This window comes from Callithrix jacchus, chromosome X (assembly GCF_049354715.1).
Source record: "Callithrix jacchus isolate 240 chromosome X, calJac240_pri, whole genome shotgun sequence".
NCBI lineage: Eukaryota > Metazoa > Chordata > Mammalia > Primates > Cebidae > Callithrix > Callithrix jacchus.
The window spans coordinates 78,461,665-78,488,751 of record NC_133524.1 but is presented as its reverse complement, the minus strand read 5'-3'; the positions used below and the strand labels follow the sequence as shown (position 1 = coordinate 78,488,751).

General features: G+C 38.1%; 1 pseudogene; it reads right to left on the bottom strand.

Moving 5' to 3' along the window:
• Window positions 1–5,335: 5,335 nt before the first annotated feature.
• Window positions 5,336–8,893, bottom strand: LOC100401742 (tumor necrosis factor receptor superfamily, member 21 pseudogene; annotated as a pseudogene).
• Between the last annotated feature and the right edge of the window lie 18,194 nt (window positions 8,894–27,087).

The window sequence follows — 27,087 nt, the reverse complement described above, 5'->3', positions numbered from 1 at the left end:
CCTTTAGTTTTGGAAGATAGTCATGAGCAGCCTTTTAGCCAAAGAAAGTTGGCTTTATATCAGCTTTCAGTTTTAGGGCTTACAAATTAAACCTTTTACATTGTTTGTTCATGAGCATAATAATCAGGGATTAGGAATCCTTACTCAAGAACATGGTGGTAAACATAGACCTATTGCATACTATAGCCTGCAATTAGACCCAGTCATTAAGGCATATCCTAATTGTTTAAGAGTAGTAGCAGCAGCTTCATCAGATCTTGTTTTAGAAAATGAAGTTAATTTGCAAGTTTCACACTCTGGGGAAAGTCTATCAAATTCCAACCAAATCCAGCATTTTTCAGTGAGTAGACCAACAACTTATAAATTACTTCTTTTATCTCCTAATCTTCACCTCAAACATCTTAATCTACTTAATCTTGCTAACCAGTTACCTCTGCCTGATGATGGTGAAAACCACAATTGTGTCAGTGTAGTGTCAGAAATAGTGGCCACTCGTGTTGATTTACAAGATACTCTTGGATAGTCCTGAATTTATACTTTTTGTTGATAGGTCCTATGCCAAAAACTCAGAAGGAAAATATCTGGCAGGATATGCTGTTACCACTCAAAATGAGTTAATAGAGAAGGAAACTCTTCCTAATTTAAGTCAGCCTAACCTGCAGAGCTTTTTGCCCTTACCCAAACATGTCACATAGCTAAGGACAAGTCAGTAAATATTTATACAGATAGTAGATATGCTTCTGAAGTAGTATGTGATTTTCTCATAATATGGAAACTATAAGGGTTTCTCACCAATAGTTGTACCCCCATCAAAAATGGACTCCAAGAACATAAGCTCCTTTCTGCTATCCTGTTACCATTGCAGATTGCTGTTATTAAGACTGAAGCTCATATGTGTAGAACTAAATCTGAAAATCAGGAAAATGCTTTAGCAGATTTTTATGCTAAATCAGCTAGTGCTGAAACTGTCAAGATATGCAATCTGACATAACTTCATAAGATTAATCCAAGCAAAGTTCCTTATGACGCCCTATTTAATAAACAGTGCAATGACTTGCTGTGGAAAAACAAAATTGGCATATAAAAGAATGCAAATTTAATGTGTAGCGAAGACTCGCAGAGGGCCCCGACAGCTGCCTGGTCCTTTTTGAGTCTTTGAAGCTTCCATTGTTGGAAGCTCTGCACTCCACAACTCATCATGGAACAGAGACAAAACGATCCAAATTATAAAAAAATACTGGTAGATTGGCTGTTCCCAAATTGCCAAAATGGTTTATACTCAATGTTTGACCTGTCAAACTCATAATCCTGGAAAATCAAAACTTTGGAAAATCAAAATTTATATGTCCACCACCTGATGGATCATTTGAGCATTTACAGATAGACTTTATTAAGTTGTCACCCTCACTGGAATATTAGTATGTTCTTGTACTAGTTTTCATGTTTTCTGGTTGGATAGAGACCTTCCCATGTAGGAAAGCTGATGCTGTGACTGTAGCTGTGAAATTATTAGAAAATATATTTCTTTCAAGGAGGATTCTCTAAAAATATCCAATGATAGAGGAACTCATTTTATTGGGCAAGTTATAAAGCAGTTAAATAAGATGTTACTGATGCAGTGGCATTACCATTGTCCCTATCACCCTCAGTCTTCAGGAAAGGTTGAAAGAACAAAAGACACATTAAAACTGAAATTGACAAAGTTAACTGAACCAATTTGGTTGCCTTTGTCAAAGGTACTACATTTGGCTTTAATGGCAATAATATCCACTCCCACTGGAAAACATAAATTTACCCCTTATTAAATAGTCACTGGAAGGCTTATGTCCCTGATAATAGCACCTCATGTTTCTTCTGCTCTCTTAAACTTGAATATGACTAAATGCTGCAAGGCTTTAATATATTGTGCCAAAATATACTTCTGCCAGGTAAAGAAAGCTTTTTGATATTTACCAACTGAGGACAATCCAACCCTCCATGGTCTGGAACCAGGAGACTGGGTCTTCTGGAAATGACATCAGAGGAAAACTGCTTTTGCACCTCATTGGAAGGGACCATACCAAGTTATTCTCGCCATCCACACTGCAGTGAAGCTTCAGGGCCTTGAACCTTGAGTCCACATCTCACAACTCAAAAAGGACCTTTCAGACTCCTAGAACTGTACATCTGTTGAAGACGTTAAGGTAAAACTGACCAGGAAAATCTCTCCCAAGAAGCAGACGACATCCTAGTTGTAGACAGCTTTCCCAAGATCAAGATCATGGATCAAGATGTCTCTACCATCATAAAAGACTTAAGTGTTTTTCTGTTTTCCTCATTTTTTGCCCTAATCCTTACCTTTTCCTTGTAGGAAAATTTATAGGACCATACAGTGGATGGCTTTACCTCAAGCTTATGCTCTAGAACAAAACCAGAGTAATCGTTGGGTTTGCGGGCTAATTCCAAAAACTCAGGAAATGATTCCACTGGTGCCAATGTCCTTCCACATTCCCAGTGAGAATCACCCTGGAACTCCAAGGGAAGAATGGAAATTTATTCTTGATATTCTAAACATCACTGCTACTTGCTTTCCTACACTCACTAAAAACAACACTTTAACTTTTTCAATTGATAAGTCGATCATTACCAAATATAAAAAACAATCCAAGTGATGTTTGCAAATGGTATATTGTTCTTCCAAGCATCATGGACTAAAGATTTGGGAATTACTTATATTGGTACAAGTGATTGTTTGTATAATATAACCTGATTTAATCCAGTCAGGTCCCTTTTTACTAGATGTGGCTATGCAGTCTTACAACATGCTATAAAGGGGCAGCAGAAAAGTTAATTTCCCACTGAACATTGTTCAGAAATTATACAGATTTATTTTAAAACAAATCTGAAAGATCCCTGCTCAAATGCAACTCGGTGGCCCTATTTTCCAACCCCTGAGGGTCTATATTGAGTTTGTGGATAATCTGCATGTTCTTTTCTGGCTCCTCGTTGGTTTGGTTCATGTTACTTGACCTGGATTGCTCCTGCCTTTTGAATAATTTCCCCTGAAAATTCTCATGATAGCCCTTATAATCAGAAGCCAAAACAATGAATAAGTGAAATTAACACTAGCCTTGAAATAGATGAGGATATACTAGTTTCTTTTCTTTTTTTTTTTTTTTTTTTTTTTTTGTCACTTTGCAGTTCTTATATGACTGACAAGGGATAAGCTAATTTCTACTCAGGAACGATTCCAGTGGTGTTCCTGGGGACTCACTCTTGGTGGTAGTGGGGTACCAGTTGTGCAGAATTTAAGGCTAATTCATAAATTGGGAAAAATCTTAGATTTTATAACCAATTAGACCTCCCAGAGTTTCAGATGGGTAGAAGTTACTCTCAGAAAGGTAGATGACAACATACACATTCAACAGAAACACTTAATGAAACACCATGCAGCCTTAGATCTTCTTTTTGCTCAAGTTGAAGGCCTATATTTGGTGTTAAACAAAACTGAATTATGTACTTATATCTCCCTTGATTTTGTTACTATAGAAAGGTTAATTTAAAAAGGTGGCTGATACTGCTGTTTCCTTAGACACTGCCACCAAATACATTAAAAAAATCTCTCCAAAGAAAGAAACTGATGATGTGTTTACAGGAGGAACTAAGAGTTGGTTTGCAGAGGCATCCTAAGATGGCAATCTTGTGTTTTCCAAGGATTTCTGATCTTTATATTTTTTCTAGTAGGTTTCCAAGTTATTATGATTTGTATTACCAGGGTAATAACGAAAATGAATACCTCTTAAAGTCAAGCGACTTTACAGTGAACTATAGTCCTTAATCGCTATCATACTCCAAACAAAGGCTCTGACAAATTGGACCCTAGGACTGTTAAATTACCTATATTGTCTGAAGCTTAACTCAGCTAATTTGATTTGGTTCATTTTATAAGAACTCTTATTAAGGGGTATGCCTTGGCATTTTGATAGTATCCTCTTGAAAGTCATAATGATAGTCACACTGTCAGATTGTATTCTCTCTTCTTAAATGTTTCGTATGCAGGCATCCATTAAGAGTTGAATGGTCTCACTCCAACTGGATCAGCAAGAACATAAAGAATCATTTAGCCGGTACAAAGCTGTGACTGGTGAATTCCATATTAACACAAAAGAAGACTTGTGAGATTCCAAACTGAAATTAAAAATGACTAGTGAATTCCACATTGAGACCAAATAAGTCTTTATGATGAAGATAGAAAGTGGCATCAATGCTTAAAGTTTTGGTCAATCACCCTAAATTGACCAAAAGCAAGGAATTGCTAAAGCAAACTACCTATGGCCTGAGAAAGACTCTGTACTTCTATATTTGAGTCCTTGTAGATGAACCATAACCCAGCTTAATAGCAGACAAAATTGAAAACCTAACTTAATAGTATGTATCGATAATAATAGCTGAGTGTTGGCCAATCCCAGTGGCCATACTTCAATAACTCATAGACTGCTGAGTGTTTAAACTGCATTCAAATAAGGCAAACGCTGAGCTGTAACCATTCTCACTATTTCTGTACCTCACTTCTAACTCCTGTACATCACTTTACTTTTTTTTTTGTCTATAAATTTGTTCAGCACACAAGGCACCCCTGGAGTCTCTCTGAATATGTTGTGATTCTGGAGGCTGCCCGATTCGTGAATCTTTTTGTTTTGTTTTGTTTTGCTTAGTTAAACCCCATTAATTTTAACTTCTCTGAAGTTTTCTTATAACAGAAGTGAAAGAGAAGGGAAGGAGTGATCAGGTTGTTTCTAAAATTTGGCTCTTCCAGAAACTAATAGTCTTTGTGTTGATAAAAAGAAATACCTAAAACTGAGTAATTTATAATGAAAATAAGTTTATTTGACTTACGGTTTTGCAGGCTGTCCAAGAAATATGGTGTTGACATCTGCTGAGGGCCTCAGGCTGCTTCCACTTATGGTGGAAGGCAAAGGGGAGCAGGTATGTTGAGATCACATCGTAGGAAGTGAGAGCAAGAGGAGGGACAGCAGATGCCAGGCACTTTTTAACAACCAACTCTCAAAGAAAATAATAAAGCCAAAACTCACTCATCCAGTTTCCCTTCAACTCTGAGATCCTTTAATCTATTTATGAGGGATTTGCCTCTGTAACCCAAACACCTTTCACTAGGTCCTATCTCCAATATATTCTTAATACATTCTTGCTTTATATAATATTCGGTGCTTTATGACCTATCTAATTTTCTGCATACTGTTTCAAATAACTAGAGGCTTTGGAAAGTCAGAGAGTTCTTAATACTATCTTAAAAATGTTAAATATATAAGCATTAGAAAAACTCCAGTTTTACTTATTTTTTTTAACAAACACCTAATGTTTATTAATAAATCAGTACACTTGAAGGCAGTTTTTGGGTATCAGTCCTTCACCACTACCCACAAACCCTGCCCACACAAAGGAAGTCCATGCCACCTTTGCATTGGAATCTGGCAACCGAGCATTAGAAGATACATTTGGAAATAAGAGCATAGTTGCAAATATATCAGACAATGGTTCTTACACCTGCAGTCATTTTTAATTAAAGTAATTGGCGAAGGAATCCGACCAAGACCAAGGCCTTGAGAGCAGATTGGACCTATTGACTATATGTATATAAAAAACAAGACATCTTTTAAAGCAAAGCTGGGCAAATTCTCTATGGAAAGGGTGCCACTGGCACTTGATCTTAACTTTCCAAAGTGCAGCAATGTGTTCCAGAATAGCTCAAGTCCTAAAAGGTGAAGTTCAAGTTCTTTGGTGGCCCAGTTGTCAAGCCACTTAAATAGCAAATCCTGATGGCTTGAGGATTTCAGTTCTCCAGCCGAAAGCATATTAGCATTGAGAGGAGTACAAGTAATCAAGCATTCTACACAGTGTCCAGGTGAAAACTATACAATCAGCAACAGTGTGGTCAAGTTTCAGCCATGAATATGAACTATACGAGACATATTGAAAAGATAACTCAGAGTCTAATTGCATTACAGTAACTCAATGGGATCTTAAATTTTCTGAATCTTTAAGAGAATTTATAAAGGACAAACAATGATAAAATAGTAATAATATTTGTTTTTATAAAGTAGGTGAGAGTGTTAAGAGACATAAAGACGGCTTATAGGATTCACAAGATGCCATTATACTTTTAAGAAGTTAGCCTCACAATCCACTGTGTGGGAAAAGTCACACTGCATTTATGGTAAGTTAAGTAAATTTAAAGTGCACAGAACAATCTTGAAAATATATAAGAAGGCAAATGGAGAAAATATGGAACTTAAAAAACTTTAGTGGTAGGTATTTCACAACAGTTACACCTTGAAAAGACATAAACCAACTTCCCAGAAGAGTTATTTTAAAAAGAGAGAGAGAGAAAGAAAGAACTCAAGCACTGGCCATATATTCTGTTAAACACACACACACACACACACACACACATGCCCCAAATGACAAAAATCAGAAACAGAAGAAAATAAAACCAAAAAAACACCCTGCCAATAAACCGAGTAATTTCCAGAATGCAATATCCCTATGTTCTACAGCAGGTCAGGAAGATGGCTATAAACAGAGTCCAGGAGGGTGTGGCTGGCTTCCTGGCTCTTGACTCCAATAATTTCGAATAGCTGGTCCAGTTTGTCCTCAGCCTGGGGAATCTCTTCAATCACTCGCAGCTCCTCAGGATTTAGAATGTGGAGCATGTCATCAAAGATAGGCTGCAAGTCACAGGGGTCCAGGCGTACCTGCCGCAACACTGTGTCCTTCTTTTCTTTGGTAATAAAGGAACCGTTCCTGTTCAGCGTGGAGGAGCCACTGGATGTAAAGACACAGCGGAGAAGGGGCTCTGACTCACCCACGAAGAAGCCCTTGTTCTTGTCCAGCGGGGAAGGCACCACTGTCCGGAGAGTGGAATTCTCAAGTTTTGCATTGGAGCTGGGGCTGGGACTAAGCAGGCGGCGGCTCATCCGGAGAGCCAGTTTGTCAGTTTCCAGCTGGGTGGTGTCTTCCATAAGCCCACGAATCTTCTCCACAACATCGTTTCTCCGGTGCTGGCGCAGGGCGCTAATCAGCTGGGCGAGGCTGGCCTCGGGGCACTGGATGGCCCAGTGCTGCAGAGCCGCGTAGGCCCGCTCGTGGTCAGCTGTGCACCCGTTGGAAAAAGCAGCAACCTCCCTCTCACTGACATTGCAAAGAAATTGATAGATATCTTTCCACTGGCTTCCCACTTGGGCTGCTACAAGCATCAGGATGTCGGTACCATAGCCATTGCAGTAGTATATCCACTTCTCCCTGTTCTGGGTTCGAGTCATGGATTTCTTTAGCCCTACCTTTTCCACAGTGGCACTGGGATCCTGTCGGGGCCCCTTTTTTAGAGTCCTCGAGCTTTTCTGGATGCTGCACACTACAATCACCACAAGCACCAGCAGCAGGAAAAGCACAATCATCCAGGGAAAATGTTCGTTGATGTCAAAATGGTTTTGTAGGTTCTGTCTAGGATGTCCCCTCTTGGAGCCCTTCATGGGCGTGCTGGACTTCTCACCCCCAGGGGCCTCCGTGGATGGCAGCAGCTTCAAAATGTGTCTGTGGTGGGGGCCTTGCTGGTGGTTGACTACCTGAAGGTTTGGGAGCGTCTTGTTCATGTCTTCCTTCCCCCTTGCAGAGCCTGTATTGTCAGGGACTGTTCCTTCCTGGATGCTACTCGATACCTTTGGTCTAAGAGAGGCAGAAGAGTTGGATTCTGTTGAGTTCATGCCTTTGGGAACATAAGTGGAGGAAGGGACTTGATGGGATTCCATGTGCTCAGAGCGTGAAATGATGGCTGTGCCAGGGGAAGGTGAGGTGGAGCTGGAGAAGGGTGGGAGTGTGCCACAGACGTTGTCTGCCTCCTTGGTCCCCGGCTTGATCACCACCAGTTTCTGACTCAGACAGTCTGTGTATGCTTTGCATTTCATCACACTAGAAGGCACATCTGAGAAGGTACCCCGAGCACACTGCTTACACCGCACATCCTCAGTCTCTGTCCCTTTCTTCCGTACCCCCCAACCCACGGGACACACCGTATGGGGGGCACAGGTAGCGTTAGACTGGAACATGCCAGGTGGGCAAGCGCATTCTCGGTCAGTCAAGGCAGCACAAGGTAATTTCTCAATCATTGGCCATGGGCATGGCTGACTACAGTCATGGCATTTCTCTATGCCATTCTCATGCCTGGTAAAGGTCCCCACAGGGCAACGGCTGCAGACGCGCAGGCTTGTGTTGGTACAATGCTCAGAGACATAGGTTCCTGCTGGACACTTGTCACAGGTTAGCACTTGGCCGGTGGCAAGGTCAGCATGGCGGTATGTGCCAATGAGATTTGAGGCCTTCTGTTCCGGCTGAGCTGTGGTGGTGCTAAGGAATCCAAGCAGGAGAAGGGATCCCGCGATCATCGTGGCTCTGGTTCGGCGGGCGAAGAGGCTGCCGGAGGCGAGAGCGGTGCTGCTGCTCGCAGAGGTCCCCATGGCTGAGCCGGGGACTAGCAGGGGCGCCCGGGGCGCGCGGCCCCACGACAGCTGGAATCAGCCGCTGCTTCTGCCCAGCGCCGCATCCACCGCCGCCTCCCGGGCTGGAGCCCATCTACCTCCAACACCCCATGTGCACTGCTGCAGCCGGGCCGAAGAGGGAGGCGGCGAGGGAGGCTCTAGGGGCGCTCAGCATCTGCCCAGCGGCGCTGCCGCCCAGGCCGGGAGAAGCCCCCGCGACTGCAGCCCGGGCCTCCGGGTGCTCTCCTCAGGCAGCGGCTGCGGAGGACCGAGAAGAGAGCTGGGCGCGCGAGAGCGAAGGAACAACTTCCCACAGCGAAGCTTCCAGCCGCTGCCAACCACCCTCCTCCGCTTCCCAGACTGGCCTGAGAGGGACTGAGTCGGTGGCCACCCGGCGCGGGGACACACGTGGTGGTCAGAACTCCAGTTTTTAAAGAGAAAGTTGGAAGCTCAATAAACAACTGAATAAAGAAAGGACAAGAAATATTTAAGAGAAAGTGAGATATATAGGAGATGACAAGTAAAATCGTACATTTGCATGAAAGTAGTTACAAAAAAGAATTTTCATACACAATCCCAATGCATCCTGTTTCTCCTGTTAAATATAAATTTTTTTAAAATTGAAAAAACAACAAAAAGCAACTACATGAAGACCCTGGAAAGTCAACAAAAGCAGGCAGACTGGGAAGTGTTAAAGTGAATAAATAATCCATACGTAGATTTTATCTGGTAACTTTAACTCATAAGGACAACCCCATTTGCAGAACAGCCCATTATCATCTCAGGAAGTTAAAACTCTAAGAAAACAATGTCTTTGTGGCTGGAGAACCAGGAAAAGAAAATTCTTCAGGCTGAAGAGAGCAGGACCAATTTCATAAAGGAAAGAGTTGAAGCAGGGATCCTCTAATACTATTTATAAACCTGCAAAAGGCCTGGGGTTATTTCAAAGCTACACAATGTGATAGATACCCAAATTGGCATAAGCAAAAGCTTTTTTTTCTACACTGAATATTGACACCACTGTCCACAAAGTGTGAGACAGAACTAACAGTATGAATCTAACTAAATTGATGTACTGCTGAAACAAATGTTCACCAGAGGATTTTTTTTTAATTGACACATAGACTTTCTTTTTCTTTTTTGTGTATTGTTCTATGAGTTTTGACAAATACAGAGAATCATGGAACCACCACCACAGCCGAGGTACCGGACAGTTAAATAATCTAATAAGACATTTTCTTTCTTGTGTTACTTTTTCATGGTCAAATTCTCCACCCACCCTTAGCCCTTGGAAATTACTGATCTGTTCTTCATCACTATAGTTTGCCTTTCTGAAATATCAAATAAAAAGGATCATACAGGATTTAGCCTTTTAAATCTGGTTTATTTCCCTAAGTATAATGCAATAGAGAATTATCCAAAAAATGAACTACCTGGGAGTAAACATTTTAGACATGTGTGCAGAATGTGTGTGTGCATATACATACACAAACATATATGTACACACATGCACACAGATGTTCTATAACATATATACATATATAAATTTATATGTTGAAAACTACAAGAGACTTGAAAGAAATCTAAGAGCTAAATAAAAGGATAGCTTTACCAATTTTATATATTGAGAGACTCAATACTGGTGGCAAGATGTCAATTTTCCCAAATTGATCTTTAGATTCAATGCAACTGATCAAAATTCCAGCAAGGTTTTGTAGATATTATCAAGCTGATTTTGAAATGTACATAGATAATTTCCATTTGGGGCCAAGATGAAGTAACAGAGAGGAGATTTACTCTGCTACATGAAACTACTAAATCAATGATCAAAGCATATGAAATAATGGAATATTATGCAGCAATCAGAAATGATGAGTTTGTGTCGTTTGTAGGGACATGGATGAATCTGGAGAACATCATCCTCAGCAAACTGACACAAGAACAGAAAATGAAACACCGCATATTCTCACTCATAGGCGGGTGATGAAAAATGAGAACACATGGACACAGAAAGGGGAGTACTAAACACTGGGGTCTATTGGGGGGAAAAGGGGAGGGCCAGTGGGAGGGGGATGTGGGGAGGGATAGCCTGGGGAGAAATGCCAAATGTGGGTGAAGGGGAGAAGGAAAGAAAAGCACACTGCCATGTGTGTTCCTATGCAACTGTCTTACATGCTCTGCTCATGTACCCCAAAACCTATAATCCAATAAAAAATTTAAAAAAATAAAATAAAAATAAAAAAAAATAAAAATAAATGAAAGAACATAAAAAAAAAGAAAAAAAAAAAGAAATAATAGTTTCCAAGTTTTGAGGCAACAGGCAACAAAAGACCATGATCCCTCAGAGAAGGAAAACAAATAAGATGAGCCCTATAATTTTCCATACAATTTACATACAGAAAAGTTATTTATTTATAGTGTAGGGTTCTAGGAGTTTTGAAAAATGCAGCATAAAACCTTCAGTGTTTCCAAGGTGAAGTGCAGGGAAGGAAAACCCAGTAAAACCTTAATTACACAGCTATAGAAACTATAAAAATAAAACCCAGAGAAAAAAACTTAAAAAAATGAACAGAGAATCAGTGAGCTGTAGGATTATTTCAATCTGTATACACATAACTGAAACACCACAAGGAAAGGATAGAGAGGGAAAGGTAGAAAACAAACAAACAAAAACAATGTATAGAGTAATATCAGGTAAATAGAAATAAAATTACAACAAAGCAAGACTCACAATTTCGACACCTAATTCAGAACAAAGAGCCTCAAAAATAACAAGGATGATTTACAAAGTAACTAAAATTCACAGTGTTATGATAGTTATCTTTATTACTATTATTATTATTTGTGCACACAATAGCAGCAACGATTTAATAAAACAGAAACTATAAGGGATACAAAAAATAATAGAAGAATTAATAATAGAGGACTTTAATACACCTCATTCTGTTCAGTACAAATCAAGTGGAAAATATAGTAGCAATACAGAAGAATTAAATGGGATAATCAATGAAATATATCAAATATAACTTCAACTTTAAAACCATACTTATAGAAAATGTGCTTTCTTTTCAAATAACCATAAATCATTCACAAAAACTACCCATATTTTAGCCCCAAAGAAAATCTCAATCAATTTCTAAGAATAAATCTTATACAAACTGTATTCTTTGAATATAATGCAATAAAACAAGAAATTAACAGTCCTCTCACCACCAAAAAATGGTTTTTCCACCTAGAAAATTAAGATAAAGCATAGTACTAAACAACCTTTTAGTCAAGTGGGAAAGATAGTAAAATGACATAATGTATTAAATTTAATGAAGAAAACATAAAATATTAAACCCTATGTTATATGGCTAACCAATGCAGAAAGCAGAAACTGGATCCCTTCCTGTCACCTTGCACTAAAATTAACTCCAGATGGATTAATGATTTAAACATAAAACCTAACACCAGCCAGGCACGGTGGCTCAAGCCTGTAATCCCAGCACTTTGGGAGGCCGAGGTGGGTGGATCACGAGGTCAAGAGATCGAGACCATCCTGGTCAACATGGTGAAACCCCGTCTCTACTAAAAATACAAAAAATTAGCTGGACATGGTGGTGCGTGCCTGTAATCCCAGCTATTCAGGAGGCTGAGGCAGGAGAATTGCCTGAACCCAGGAGGCGGAGGTTGCGGTGAGCCGAGATCGCGCCATTGCACTCCAACCTGGGTAACAAGAGCGAAACTCCGTGTCAAAAAAAAAAAAAAAAAAAGAGAAATGCAAATCAAAACCACATTGAGATACCATCTCACTCCAGTTAGAATGGCAAACATAAAAAATCTGGAGACAACAGATGCTGGAGAGGATGTAGAGAAATAGAAACACTCTTACACAGTTGGTGGGAGTGTAAATTAGTTCAACTATTGTGGAAGACACTGTGGTGATTTCTCAAGGATCTAAAAATAGAAATTCCATTTGACCAAGAAATCCCATTACTGGGTATATACCCAAAGAATTATAAATCATTCTACTATAAAGACACGTGCACATGTATATTCATTGCAGCACTGTTTACAACAGCAAAGACCTGGAACCAACCCAAATGCCCATCAATGATAGACTGGACAAAGAAAATGTGGCACATATACACCATGGAATACTATGCAGCCATAAAAAGCAATGACTTCATGTGCTTTGTATGGACTTCAATGAATCTGGAAACCATCATTCTCAGCAAATTGACACAAGAACAGAAAACAAAACACCACAAGTTGTCACTCATAGGTGGGTGTTGAACCATGAGAACACGTGGACTCAGTGAGAGGAGCAGCACACACTGGGGGCAGTTGGGGGTGCTAGGGGAGGGACAGCAGGAGGTGGGAAGTGTGGGGAGGGATAACATGGGGATAAATGCCAGATACAGTATGCACCTATGCAACAACCCTGCATGATCTGCACATGTACCCCAGAACCTAAAGTAAAACTTAAAAAAAGAAGAAAAAAAAAATAAAAACCTATATAAAAACACAAACATCAATAAAAATTAAAAATAAATTAATTAAACACATTTCAAAAAGCTAGAAAAGAGAGGCAAGATGACCGACTAGACACAATCAGGAGGAACATCTGGAACAACAACAGGAAGACTGGCACACTCTAAGCAGATCTTTGGAGGGAAGCCATTGAGAGTGGATTAAAAAAAGAAGCAGATGGTGGGCTAAGGGAGGAAGAAGCTAGAAACCCTGCACAGGGTTACCACACACCAGGACTCATTCCTGGCCCTCATTGACTCCTGGGGAAGGGGTGAGTTGAGCAGGCAAAGAATGACAGATTCTTCCCACAGGTATCAGGAATCTTGACAGCTGGAGGTCCCACAACCCCCACAGACACTTGAGCTACCAGGGAGATTTGCTTAGGGAGGTGGTAGGAGCAGAACTCCAATTGATGGGGTCTTGGTGTGGGAGCATCTGTAGTGGAGCGCAGCTAGGGCTACCCATCCCCCAAAGCTCATCTTGCTTCCCTCAGAGACTTTAGCCTCAGGGTGACTGTTGGAATGAAACAGAGCAGGAAAATCTTGTACCTTAGATAAGGGAGGTCCAACCTGTGCACAACCCTGTCTGCTGGCCTCTCCTAGGGCCTCAGCCTGAACATGGTTGTTTGCAGTGCAGCCTTGGATACCCAGCCTGGGTGTCTCCTGAGGGCTTGCATTATGGCTCCTGTGCTGACAGAGTGTGCCTGACTATTGGAGAGCTTCAGCCCCATAGCCATCAGTGCCTCACTCCCATGCTAACACTGCTACTGGTATGAATCTGCACATGAAATTCAGGGGTCCTTCACCCCACCCTGTACCACCACTGCCTCCAGCACAAATGAATGCATGGAGAGGACCAGCCCTGAACCCAACAGCTCTGTACACCAAGCTGACACCATCACCAGGGTGAACACATGCACATATGCTAAGGCCCCACCCCATCATGTGCAGAACCACCACTGCCATCACTGTGAATGCCCACATGGAGGCCAGCACAACCATGCCCACCAGCATAGTTGACAAGCATGCACCCCACCACAGCCCAGGAGTCCTAAGCTAAGCCTTGGTTCCCTAAAATCTTCCAGAAGTGAAGCCAGTTGAATAAACAAAACTTATACCGCAATCAAACACCCAAGGACACTAAACAGGATTTAAAAAAATGCCAAAGGACAGCAACTTCAAAGAAGAAACATTAGCCCACAAAAATTAGAAAGAACTAGTGTGAGAACACTGGCAGCTCAAGAAGCCAGAGTGTCTTTTTAAATCCAAACAACTGCACTAGTAACACAAAAATGGTTCTTCTTAACCAGGCTGAAATGACACAAATAGTAGTAGGAATATAAATAAAAACAAAGATTATTAAGATTCCGGATAAAGTCAAAACCAATAATTCTAAGGAAAAAAGTAAAATAATATAGGGGATAAAAGACAAAATGACCACTTTAAGAAAGAAACAAAGGAATCCCATAGAGCTTAAAAACTCACTTTAAGAATTACAGAATGTGGCTGGGCACGGTGGCTCATGCCTGTAATCCCAGCACTTTGAGAGGCCGAGGTGGGAGGATCATGAGGTCAAGAGATCAGGACCATCCTGGCCAACATGGTGAAACCCTGTCTCTACTAAAAATACAAAAATTATCTGGGCATGGTGGCAAGCACCTGTGGTCCCAGCTACTCGGGAGGCTGAGGCAGAAGAATCACTTGAACCCAGGAGGCAGAGGTTGCAGTGATCCAAGATTGCACCACCGCACTCCAGCCTGGAGACAGAGCAAGACTCTGTCTCAAAAAAAAAAAAAAAAAGAATTATAGAATACAATCACAAGTATTAATAGCAGAATCAGCAAATGTGTGGAAAGTATATCAGAGTTCAAAGACTGGCTTCCTAAAATAACTTAGACCAACAAAAAAAATAAAAAAGAACGAATAAAACCGAGAAATATGAGATTGTGTAATGCAATGAACTCTATGACTCATTGGTGTCCCTGAAAGAAAGGGAGAGAAAGCAAGCAACTTGCAAAACATATTTCAGGATAACATTCATGAAAAGTACTCCAACCTCATTGGAGAGGTCAACACTTAAATTCAGAAAATGCAGAGAATCCCTGTGAAATATTACACAAGAAGACCATACCCAAGACACATAGTAAACAGATTCCCCAAGGCCAAAATAAAAGAAAAAGTGTTAAAGGCAGCTAGAGAGAAGGGGAAGGTCTGCTACAAACGAAACTTCTCAGGCTAACAGAAGACCTCTCAGTAGAACAACTATAAGCCGGAAGAGATTAGGATCCTATATTCCACATTCTTAAAGAAAACAACTTTCAACCAAAAATCCTATGTCCAGCCAAACTACGCTTTATAAGTGAAGGAGAAATAAAATCCTTTTTAGATAAACAAATGTTAAGGGAATTAGTTATCACCAGACATGCCTTACAAGAGGTCCTGACAGAAGTGCTAAATATGGGGGGGTGGGGGGAAGACTGTTGGTTAAGTATACAAAATATAGTTAGTATATAAAAGTATACAAAAATATACTTAAATACATAGTTCATTGAAACTATAAGGCAAGCACACAAATAAGTTTGCATAATAACCAGCTAAAAATAGGCTGGCAGGATCAAATTTACATATATCTATACTAACTTTCAATATAAATGAGCTAAATATCCCAAGTGAAAGGCACAGAGTAGCGAGTTGGATAAAGAAGCATGACCCAACAGTACAGTATCTTCAAAAGACCCATCATACATGCAATGACACCCATAGATTCAAAGGAAAGGGATGAAGAAAAATCTATGAAGAATATGGAAAACGGAAAAAGCAGGGGTTGGTGTTCTAATTTCAAACAAAACAGACTTTAAATCAGAAAGATCAAAACATACAAAGAAAGACATTACATAACAAGAAGACTTAACTATCCTAAATATATGCACACCAAACACAAGACCACTTGGATTCAAAAAGCATATACAGTTCTGGTGGGAATGGAAATTAGTTCAGCTACTGTGGAAAACAGTTTGATGATTTCTCAAAGAACTTATAATGATTATTAAACCCTGCAATTCTATTATTTGATACATGCCCAAAGGAATATAAGTTGTCCTAACATAAAGACTCGTGTACACTTATGTTTATTACAGAACTATTTGCAACAGCAAAGACATGGAATCCACTGAAATGTCCATCAGTGGTAGACTGGATGAAGAAAAAGTGGTACATATACATTATGGAATACAATGCAACCATAAAAAAGGTGAAACCATTTCTGTTACAGCAACATGGTTGGAGCTAAAAGTCCATTACCCAAAATGAACTAATGCAGGAACAGAAAGCAAAATACTGCATGCTTTCATTTACAAGAGGGAGCTTAACATTCAGTACATATTTACATTAAAAAGGCAGCAACAGACACAGAAGCCTACTTGAGGGTGGAGGGTGAAAGGAGAGATAGTTGCAAAACTACTTATCAGGTACTATGCTGATTACCTTGGTGATGCAATAATTTGTACATCAAATCCCTGGAACACACAATTTACCTATATAACAAACATGTACATGTACCCCTAAATCTGAAATTTAAAAATTTAAGAATTTTTTAAAAATTAACCAAACAGTTAACCGGACAGTTAACTGAATCAAATATGAAATAGAGAAAGCTCAAATTAGAAATTCCAAAGTGGATATAGACATTAAAATAAAGGAACTGTTTTCAAATCATGTAACTACTTTGAACAATTTTGTTCAAGGAAGTTTGACAATTGAGATAAATCTGGGGTGAAGACCAGCTTGGGGAGCCCTAAGGTTGTGGTAACCCAGAACCTTGGGAGCATGGCCTCTACTGAGCAGAGCCTAGAAGGCAGCACTATAAGCCTGGTGGGTCTGGAAGGCAAAACAATGAATCAAGGAGGAATATTCTCAGCCTTAAGATCTAGTGGAATTTACATTGTTAAATTTTGGTCTTGCTTGGAACCCACCACGCCTTTCTTTCTTCCCGTATCTCCCTTTGAAATAGGAATGTCTATCCCACGCCTGTCTCACCACTTATTTTGAAAGCACTTAAATTGTCAGTTTTTCAGGCTTACAGCTGGAGGAAAATTTTGCATCAGAATTACTTGTACCTCAAATTTTACCTGTAACTGATTTAGGTGATATTTAGATGAGACTTTGGACTTAAGAGCTGATACAGGTATGAGTTAAGACTTCTGGGGTTGTTAGGATGAAATGATTGCATTTTGCATGTGAGAAAGGCATAAATATAAATTTGGGGAGGACTAGGGGTGGAATGCTATGGACTAAATTGTGTTCTCCCAGAATTCCTATTCAAAGCCCAAATCCCAAATGTAATGGTTTTTAGAAATGGGATCTTTGGGAAGTAATTAGAGTAACATGGGATTAAAAATGATAGAGCCTTCATGATGGAATTAGTAGCAGCTTTATAAGAAGAGGAAAGGAGAGATCTCTCTCTACACCAGATGGGAACACAGAGAGAAGGCAGTTGCTGCAGATCAAGAAGATGGCCCTCACTGGTAACTGAATCAGCTGTGACTTTGATTTTGGACTTCCTAGTCTCCAGAACTGTGAGAAACACATGTCTGTTGTTTGAGCGACTCAGTCTACAATATTTTGTTATAGCAGTCCAACCTGACTAATACAGATAGAAAGAAAATAATAGTTACCTTTTCTAGCTTTGCTGAAGCTAGAAAAGGTAATTACAAAGTTCACAGGAAAAAAAAATTGAAACACAGCAAGGGAAACCCTGAGACAAAAGAGCAAGGAGAAGCTGTTAGTGATAGATTTTGATACTCATCATAAAGCCTCTATAACTAAAGCAATATGTTATTGGAGCATGAATAAACACACAGACTACTAGAAAATAGTAGAAAATTTGATTACAATATTCAAATATAGTACATGATAAAGTAAGGTCTTAGTTTGGTTTCCCCAGAAGGAGCTCCTGAAATGGAGATTTAGAGTTCAAGTAAGTTTGACAATTGAGATAAATCTGGGTTCAAGACCAGCTTATGGAGCCTTAGGGTTGTGCTAACCCAGAACCGTGGAAACATGGTAGTAAGCAGGACTACAACATAGTAATCCTAGCAAATACCAATAAGGGAGTGAGAAAGTGAAACAGAAAAAAAAAGTAGCCAATAAAGGGTTTATCATCAAGCAAGTTACCTCTCTGTGTACTTAGAGCTTACTTCTGCTAGTAATTCTGGGCACAACACATGCCTCAGGGTTATCCCTCCTAAGGCTTATTTTGTAACCAACTTTTATTAGTCATTAGTTGCAGGCTGCTTTTGTGGTGGGTTAGTTTCCAAGTACTTATAGCCCACCATGTGTGGGCAAAATGGGTTCTAGTAGAAAGAGAAAACACCTCAGGTAAAGAAAGGAAGTTGATGGTAATGGGAAGTTTTATAGACATGCACTGAAGAGATAAGGGTAAAGGGGTACAGACAGGCCTGCAGTTGAAAGAAAATATAAACCTCTTAATAACTGGCATAGGAATAACTAAAAAGCCACTTGGTGAAAAGAAAGCATTGTATCTATTTCTCAAACCATATAATAAGGCAAATTTACATAGATAAAATGATTTCAGTGTAAAAAATGAAAACATATACAAAAAAAATGGATAAATTACATTACAACTTAGGAACAGGAAAAACTTTCCTAACTATGACTTGAAATCTAAAAGCAATAAGAGAAAAGATAGATAAATTTTATTATATTTTTTAATTTGCATGACAGAAGGTGCTCCATAAGCAAAGAAAAATAAACTGGCAAAATTAGAAAAACAATTTCCAACAAAAGATTAATATTTCTAACATATAAAAGTGCTTTTAACAATGGAAAAATTTACCACCTTTTATAAATGCACTAGAGAAATGAACAATGCCGTCACAGAAAACGAAATTCACACAGCTCTTATTTATGTCATTCCTGGTGACTGAGAATTCACAACATTGAAGAAAAAAGATACAGATGTAAGATCAAAAAGGTTAATTTAAAACTTGTGGTATGGGATTTGAATTTTAGTGTCAGTATGAACTCATTAAGTATTTTATCTTTTAAACAAGTTTCTATCTTTGTCCCCTGAAAATACCTAAAATTAATGACCATCCCAGAAACAAAGAGCACTCCTAGTACTCTGATTGTGATCTTTAAAAACCCATTTGTTCTAAAATAAAACAGTGTTACTTGCTGAAATTCAAGGTTTGGTGCAGAAAATGTACAAGCTGAGCCTGGAACACCTTGTCATATCAGAAATAAAAAAGCTATTATTGGACTAGTGGGGGCCATGCCAAAACCTCAGGAGACAACTTGAACAGATTACTACAGGTCAAAAAGGAACAATTTGAGCACCCATAAAGATAATAACTGTCATGGACTAAAATATATTAATCATTCTAATAATAATGAAGGTTTAAGTAAATGAATTGTTCATCATTGAAAGCTGCTAGTGAACAATACCATTTTGAAACTTGGTAAAGGAAAAACTCAACACTTATCTTGCCTCTCCTGAATATTATAGGTATCTTATGGTAACCAAATAGTTGATCAGGTGAAGTTTCCCTTTATAGAAGTAGTCCAGATAATAAATTAAGAAGGAATGTTACAATTGGAATATCACCATTTTGCAACCCCAATTAATTAATCCGTCTACACATTTTACATCAACTGCTACAAACATCTCAAAAAGAAGCAACCACACATATAACAGGCAGCACCACCCAATGAAGTATTCCTACCCCCTCCTAAAAAAAAGTCATACCTGAATCTGATCAAGCCTCTGGACCCAACTAGCTATTTATGGGAAATGAAGGGGACAGTGAAATGTTAACTCTGATATGCAATAATCAAAATTCTGACATTAGAAAAGTTTATAACACTAATTACCTAGTTTCTTCAACAAATACATTACAAAAGGAAAAACTGGAAAAGAAACTTTCAAATTAAAACAGACATGAGTTTATCAACCAATCCTAATGTCTGGACCTTATTTGGATCTTGATTCAAACAAACAGCTGCCAAAAGAAGAATATTATAATAGTTATGAGATAACTGGAAATTCAACATTGGATATTTGGTAATTTTAAGGAGTGACGAATTTTTTAAGGGTAATAGTCATATGACATTTTGGCTTATTAAACACAATCTCAACAAATATTTTAAATATAGTTCTTATCTTTTAGAAATAAATAATTATTTACATGTAATACATAATTCAGAGATTTTCTTCAAAACAATCAGAGGTGGATGTGGAGATGGGAAATAGATGAAACTAGACTTCATAGTACATGAAATCAACCACTCTTTCATTAGCTATCATGGATTCCTTTCCACTTTATCTTTCTTCTGAAGCTATCCTAATCAAAATATAATACAGAAAAAAATTTAATTAGGATTAATTCTACTATTCCTATTCCTTAGTCTTGCCCTCAGGGCCACTGAAGAAACCTATATAAGCATTAAAATCAGTGCTACCACAAACTCCTGTTTCTCACAGTCCCTGAAACAGAACTATGCTTTTATATTTATCCATTAAGCATTAAGCACTCTCTCCCACTTTTTTGCAGTTCTTTTCTAATGACTTGCAATCATCCTTCATTAGTTTATTCAGTTCCATTTAATTCCTGTTCCTCTGCAACTTGGATTTGTACTCTCATGAACCCATCTGCTTCACAACTAAAGAGTCCTGAAAATCTTGATTGAACCCATTGATATAGTTTTAAAGTTGTTGACAGGATGTCATCAGAAGTACCCAAGAATATTCTTTGAAGTATCAACACTTTGAAGTCTCTGGCGCAGTCCTTAGGGCTCTGAGACACTACTTAGTTGAAGACAAGAATTCCGAACTGTAGCTGATTGCAGAATGTTCAGGAACGCATCAGAGTAAAACAATAATTTTCTGTAAGTAACAGTGGCTTAAAGCTTCTTTGGCTAATTTATTACTGACAATTTTCAAGAGTGAAAGATCTGATGAAAAATTATAATGAGTAATCTGACAAGGAAATATAATTGTTTCCTTGGTGTGCAAAATGAGATAATAAAGTCACTCCAAAAAGTTTTAAACAAAGTGTCCACAAAGATAATGCTTAAGTCTATTTTCAAAGAATATAATGAAACATCTGATTTATAAAAATGGATAAACATTTTTTGCAGAGAAAATACTGAGACATAACATATTATAATCCTGATACATATCATAAAATATAAAACATAATATGAATATACCAATAATATATATATCAAACATCAAGTAAAGAGAACCAGTAAAGCATTAAGTAGTGAGTAGAACCTAAATATCTGTATTATAGTAAAATTCAATAGGTAAGTGCTGTGAATCCCCCAGTTGAGAACCACTGGCCTAGAAAATCCTAGGTTCTCATTAAAGAAGTAAGATTGTGACAAAATAAACATTTTAAATAATACTTTATACTGTTGCGTAACATCAGATAAAGCACTTTCATGAGTCATAAATATATGAAAACTCAACATAACTTTTAAGTATTATTTCAACGATTTCCCTGAAATTAAAATCTATTGTGAAAAGTGGAAGCATTTACAAATCTCCAAGACTTCCAATTAAGCACACAATTTCCATAATACTTTATTAATAATATTTTATTCATACAAATTAAACCTAAGGAAAGCTAAACTTTTTTGATTTGATAAGTATTCCCATACAATTCATTAACAATAATATATTAAATAAATTTTATTATTTCTAGCCCTCCACTTTTTACAAGTTGAAAGAAACAGATCCTTTGTGAGTTTACCTTCTTGAAAATGTTGAAGATAGTTTTAGATGTAAAACATATCCCCACATTTTATTTTAGTTTATTTTACATTTAAGAATTCAGTTTTTGAAGGCAAAAAAAAAAAAAATTTTGAACACTTAAGATAAATCATGGATGCCTGAGAAATAATACTTGTCTATTTGAAAGTGACAATATCAATTTTAAAAATAAGAACAGACATGACTATAAGGAACCTTAGCACTTCCTTTATGAGAAAATAAGCAAAGACGTTATAAAGTCAACATAAAGCACACAATGGAGCATTATTCAGCCATGAAAAAGAATGAGATTCTATCATTTGCAACAACAAGAATAGACCTGGAGATCATCATGTTAAGTGAAATAATCCAGACACAGAAAGATAAACATTGCACGTTCTCACTTATTTGTGGTATCTAAAAATCAAAACAATTAAGCTCATAAACAGTACAAGGATGCTTATCAGAGGCTGGGAAGGGTACTGGGAAGCTGTGGGAAGATGGGGATGGTTAATGGGTACAAAAAAAAATAGAAAGGATAAATAAGACCTACCATTTGATAGCACAACAGGGTGACTACAGTCAATAATAATTTTTTTTGAAAAAGTTATTATTATTATGCTTTAAGTTCTGAGATAGATAAGCAGAATGTGCAGGTTTGTTACATAAGTGTATACATGCCATAATGGTTTGCTGCACCCTTCAACCTGTCATCTACATTAGGTATTTCTCCTAATGCTAGCCCTTCCCTAGTCCCTGACCCCAACAGGCCCCAGCGTGTGATGTTCCCCTTCCTGTGTCCATGTGGTCAACTCCCACTTAAGAGTGAGAACATACAGTGTTCGGTTTTCTGTTCTAGTGACAGCTTGTGGAAAATGATGGTTTTCAGCTTCATCCATGTCCCTGCAAAGGACATGAACTCATCCTTTTTTATGGCTGCATATTATTCCATGGTATTTATGTGCCACATTTTCTTTATCCAGTCTATTATTGATGAGCATTTGGGTTGGTTCCAACTCTTTGCTATTGTGAGCAGTGCTGCAATAAACGTACATGTGCATGTGTCTTTATAGTAGAATGATTTATACTTCTTTGGGTATATACTCAGTAATGGGATTGCTGGCTCAAATGGTATTTCTGGTTCTGGATCCTTGAGAAGTTGCCACACTGTCTTCCACAAGGCTTGTATTAATTTACGCTCCCTCCAAGAGTGTGAAAGCGTTTCTAGTTCTCCAATCCTCTCCAGCATATGTTGTTTCCTGATTTTTTAATGATCACCATTCTAGCTGGTGTGAGATGGTATCTCATTGTGGTTTTGATTTGCATTTCTCTAATGACCAGTGATGATGAGCTTTTTTTGATATGTTTTGATAAATGTCTTCTTTTGAGAAGTATCTATTCTTATCTTTCACCTACTTTTTGATGAGGTCTGTTTTTCCTCATAAATTTGTTTAAGTTCTTTGTAGTTCCGGATATTAGATCTTTGTCAGATGGGTAGATTGCAAAAATTTTCTTCCACTCTATAAGTTGCCTGTTCACTCTAATGATAGTTTCTTTTGCTGTGAAGAACTTTTTAAGTAAAATTATGCCCTATATATCAATTTTGATTTTTGTTGCCATTGCTTTTGGTGTTTGAGTCATAAAGCCTTTGCTCATGCCTATGTCCTGAATAGTATTGCCTAGGTTTTCTTCTAGAGTTTTTATGGTTTTAAGTATTAGGTTTTTGTCTTTAATCTATCTTGAGTTAATGTTTGTATAAGGTGAAAGGAAGGGATCCAGTTTCAGCTTTCCACATATGGCTAGACAGTTTTCCCAACACCATTTATTAAATAGGGAATCCTTTCTCCATTGCTTGCTTTTGTCAGGTTTGTCAAAAATCAGATGGTTGTAGATGTGTGGTGTTATTTTAGAGGGCTCTGTTCTGTTCCATTGTTTCTATATCTGTTTTGGTACCAGTACCACGGTGTTTTGCTGTTTTGGCTACTGTGTAGCCTTGAGGTTTGGTTTGATGTCAGGTAGTATGATGCCTCGAGCTTTTTTTTTTTTTTTTCCTTAGAATTATCTTGGCTATTCAGGCTATTCAGGTTCCATATGAAATTTGAAGTATTTTTTTTCTAATTCTGTGAAGAAAGCCAATGGTAGTTTGATGGGAATAGCATTGAATCTGTAAATTGCTTTGGATATTTATAGATTCAATGTGATTGCCATTTTCACGATATTGATTCTTTCCAACCATGAGCAGGTTTTGGTATCAGGATGATGCTGGCCTCATAAAAATGTGTTAGGGAGATGTCTCTCTTCTTCTATTGTTTGGAATAGTTTCAAAAGAAATGGTACCAGCTCCTTTTCCTACCTCTGGTAGAATTTGGCTGTGAATTCATCTGGTCTTGGGCTTTCTTTAGTTAGTAGGCTATTAATTACTGCCTCAATTTCAGCACTTGTTATTGGTCTATTCAGGGATTTGACATTTTACTGATTTAGTCTTGGGAAGGTGTATGTGTCCAGAAATTTATCTATTTCCCCTAGATTTTCTAGTTTATGTGCATAGAGGTGTTTATGGTATTCTCTGATGGTTGTTTGTATTTCTGTGGGATCAATGGTGATATCCCCTTTATTGTTTTTTATTGTCTATTTGATTCTTCTCTTTTTTCTTTGTCTGGCTAGTGGTCTCTGTATTTTATTGATGTTTTCAAAAAAACAGCTCCTGGATTCATTGATTTTTCAAAGGGTCTTTCCTATGTGTATCTCCTTCAGTTCTGCTCTGATCTTAGTTATTTCTTGTCTTCTGCTAGCTTTTAAATTTGGTTGCTCTTGCTTTTATAGTTCTTTTGATTGCAATGTGAGGTGTCAATTTTATATCTTTTCTGCTTTCTCTTGTGGGCATTTCGTGCTATAAATTTTCCTCTAAACACTGCTTTAGCTGTGTCCCAGAGATTCTGGTACATTGTGCCTTTGCTCTCATTTGTTTCAAATAACTTATTTATTTCTGCTTTACTTTTGTAATTTACCCAGTAGTTATTAAGGGGCAGGTTCTTCAGCTTCCATGTAGTTGTGCGGTTTTGAGTGACTTTCTTAATCCTGACTTCTAATTTGATTGTACTGTGGTCTGAGAGACTTATTTTTATTATTCCTAGATTTTTTTTTGCATTTACTGAGGAGTGTTTTACTTCCAATTCCAATATGTGGTCAATTTTAGAATAAGTGAAATGTAGTGCTAAGAAGAATGTATATTCTGTTGATTTGGGATGGAGAGTACTGTAGATGTTTATTAGGTCATTTTGGTCCAGAGCTGAGTTCAAGTCCTGAATATCCTTGTTATTTTTTTGTCTTATTGAACTGTCTAATATTGACAGTGTGGTGTTAAAATCTCTCACTATTATTGTGTGAAAGTCTAAGTCTCATTGTAGGTATCTAAGAATTTGTTTTATGAATCTGAGTGCTCCTCTATTGGGTACATATATATTAAGGATAGTTAGCTTATTTGTTGCATTGATCCCTTCACCATTAAGTAATGCCCTTCTTTGTCTATTTTAATCTTTGTTGGTTTAAAGTCTGTTTTATCAGAGACTAGGATTGCAACCCCTGCTTTTTTTTTTCCTTTCCATTTGCTTGGTAAATATTTCTCCATCTCTTTAATTTACTCCCGTATGTGTCTTTGCATGTGAAATTTGTCTCCTGAATACAGTACACTGATGATTTTTGATTCTTTATTCAATTTGCTAGCCTGTGTCTTTTAACTGGGACATTTAGTCTGTTCACATTTAAGGTTAATATTGTTATGTGTGAATTTAATCCTGTCATTATGATGCTAGCTGGTTATTTGTTCATTAGTTGATGCAGTTTCTTCACAGTGTCAATTGTCTTTGCAATTTGGTATGTTTGTGCAGTGGCTGGTACTGGTTTGATTTTCATGTTTAGTGTTTTTTTGTTTTTTTTTTTAATGAGCTCTGGTAAGACAGGACTGGTGGTGACAAAATCTCTTAGCATTTGCTTGTCTGTAAAGGATTTTATTTTTCTTTCGCATGTGAAGATTAGTTTGGCTGGATGTGAAATTCTGGGTTGAACATTCTTCTCTTTAAGAATGTTGAATATTGGCCCCCATTCTCTTCTGGCTTGTAGGGTTTCTGCAAAAGGATCCACTGTTAATCTCATGGGCTTTTCTTCGTGGGTCTGGCTGCCCTTAACATTTTCTTCTTCATTTTAACCTAGGTGAATCTGACAGTTATGTGTCTTGAGGTTGCTCTTCTCGAGGAGTACCTTTGTGGTACTTTCTGTATTTCCTGAATTTGAATGTTGGCCTGTCTTGCTAGGTTAGGAAAGTGCTCCTAGGGAATATCCTGAAGTGTGTTTTCCAACTTGGTTCCATTCTCCTCATCACTTTCAGGTACACCAACCAAGCATAAGTTTTGTCTTCTCACATAGTCCCATACTTCCTGGAGGCTTTGTTTGTTTCTTTTCATTATTTTTTCTCTACTCTTGTCTTTATGCTTTATTTAACTAAGTTGATCTTTAATCACTGATATCCTTTCTTCTGCTTGGTTGATTCAGCTGTTGATATTTGTGTATGCTTCACTAAGTTCTCATGCTGTGTTTTTCAGCTCCATCAGGTCATTTGTGTTCTTCTCCACACTGGTTTTTCTAGTTAGCAATTCCTCTAACTATTTTTTCAAGGTTGTTACTTTTCTTGCATTGGGATAGAACATGTTCCTTTAGCTTGGAGGAGTTTGTTATTCCCCACCTTCTGAAGCCTACTTTTGTCAATTCATTAAACTTATTCTCCATTCAGTCTGTTTCCTTGCTGGCAAGGAGTTGTGTTCTTTTGGAGGAAAAGAGGTGCTCTAGTTTTTTAATTTTCAGCCTTTTTCCACTGCTTTTTTTCTCATCTTCATGGATTTATCTACCTATGTTCTTTGATATTGGTGAGCTTCAGATAGAGTTTCTGTGTGGACATCTTTTTGGTAGATATTGATGCTATTCCTTTCTGTTTGTTAGTTTTCCTTTTAACAGTCAGGCCCCTCTGCTGCGAGTCTGCTAGAGTTTCCTGGAGATCCACTCCAGACCCAGTTTGGCTGTTTCACCAGCAGAGGCTGCAGAACAGCAAAGATTGCTACCTGTTCCTTCTACTGAAAGCTTTATACCAGAGGGGCACCCACTAAATGCCAGCCAGAGCTCTCCTGTATAAAGTGTCTGTTGACCCCTGATGGGAGGTGTCTCCCAGTTAGGAGGTATAGGGGTCAGGGACCCACTTGAGGAGGCAATCTGTCCCTTA